The sequence below is a fragment of the Mustela nigripes genome, chromosome 12 (assembly GCF_022355385.1).
Source record: "Mustela nigripes isolate SB6536 chromosome 12, MUSNIG.SB6536, whole genome shotgun sequence".
NCBI lineage: Eukaryota > Metazoa > Chordata > Mammalia > Carnivora > Mustelidae > Mustela > Mustela nigripes.
This window is the reverse complement of record NC_081568.1, coordinates 156,628,636-156,629,993: the sequence shown is the minus strand read 5'-3', so window position 1 is coordinate 156,629,993 and position 1,358 is coordinate 156,628,636.

The window sequence follows — 1,358 nt, the reverse complement described above, 5'->3', positions numbered from 1 at the left end:
GAGAAGAATAAATGAAACAAGATGGGATTGGGAGGGAGACAAACCATAAGTGACTCTTAATCTCACAAAACAAACTGAGGGTTGCTGGGGGGAGGGGGTTTGGGAGAAAGGGGTAGGATTATGGACATTGGGGAGGGTATGTGCTTTGGTGAGTGCTGTGAAGTGTGTAAACCTGGTGATTCACAGACCTGTACCAGTGGGGATAAAAATATATGTTTATAAAAAATAAAAAATTTTAAAAAATAAAATAAAATAAAAATTCAGGCTAACAATTATCCAGGCAATAGCTAGGTAGGAGAAAGCCATGAATGAACAAACGGAATTGATTAGGGCCGAACTGAAAGCGACCAGACAGGATATTTACAATCTTAGGGCTGAGCTGAAAGCTGTCAGGAATGAGCTTCACAATGCTCTCAATGAATTCCAATCTAATCTAAATTCTCTCAAACCTAGGGTAACTGAGACAGAAGATAGAATTGGTGATCTGGAGGACAAACAGATAGAGAGGAAGCATCAGGAGGAAGCCTGGAACAAACACCTTAGAAACCACGAAAACAGAATCAGGGAAGTAAATGCTGCCATGAAGCGTTCCAACGTCAGAATTATTGGAATCCCTGAAGGAGAGGAGAAAGAAAGAAGTCTAGAAGATATAGTGGAACAAGTCCTTCATGAATATTTTCCCAATCTCGCAAATGGAACCAGCGTTCATGTACTAGAGGCTGAATGGTCTCCACCCAAGATTATACATTCCAAAAAAACATCACGACACGTAATAGTCAAATTGATGAATTATAATTGTAGGTATAATCTCTGGAAAGCCGCCAGGGCAAAGAGGCTCCTTACTTACAGAAGGAAGCCCATCAGAATAACGTCAGACCTGTCCACAGAGACCTGGCAAGCCAGAAAAGGCTGGCAAGATATATTCAGGGCACTAAATGAGAAGAACATGCAGCCAAGAATACTTTATCCAGCAAGACTGACATTCAAAATGGATGGAGAGATAAAGAGTTTTCAAGACCGGCAAGGCTTAAAAGACTATGCAACCACCAAGCTGACACTGCAGGAAATATCAAGGGGGATTCTATAAAAGAGGAAAAATCCCAAGAATAGCATTGAACAGAAATATAGAGACAGTCTACAGAAAGAAAGACTTCAAAGGTAACTAGATGTCAATAAAAATAAATCTATCAATAATCACTCTCAATGTGAATGGCCTAAAGCACCCATAAAATGGCACAGGGTTGCAGATTGGATAAAACGACAGGACCCATCCATATGTTGTCTACAAGAGACCCATGTTGAACCTAAAGATACACCCAGACTGAAAGTGAAGGGATGGAGAAGCATCTTTCGTGCCA